The sequence below is a fragment of the Cryptotermes secundus genome, unplaced genomic scaffold (assembly GCF_002891405.2).
Source record: "Cryptotermes secundus unplaced genomic scaffold, Csec_1.0 scaffold3626, whole genome shotgun sequence".
Classification (NCBI taxonomy): Eukaryota; Metazoa; Arthropoda; class Insecta; order Blattodea; family Kalotermitidae; genus Cryptotermes; species Cryptotermes secundus.
The window spans coordinates 1-457 of NW_019725499.1; positions in this window are offsets into that span (position 1 = coordinate 1).

Below are 457 nucleotides of genomic sequence, written 5' to 3' on the forward strand. Positions count from 1 at the left end.
ATATGTGAACATGTGCAGCCCAGAGAATTTGCTTACAGAGTTGAAACCATTTAAGAATATCATTATGGGATCACTCTTTTCGGAAATATTGTTCGATATATTTCCTTTTGTTTTTCCAAACTCGGTTTTTTCACTTCCCCAAACCCTCCGGGCTCAATTCAGATACAGTGTTTAAATAATTGTAAGATATAATGATCATTGACGACGTTAATTCTTTTCATAAGAAGAAAATTTAAAAATATAAAGCAGTTGCCCTGTTTCACTTCGCACAGAGACATCGGTCTACTTGTATATGCCACGTGTTCGTATTCATGTGACTCAGCATGGCAGGACCTGTTAGAATCCTACAGATTCGTTTCGCTTTTATGAATTCATTCCGAACAACCTCATTGCCACACTAATAAACCTCTCATTTAATGAATATTATTCACATGCAGGAAGTTTCATATTCTTGTAC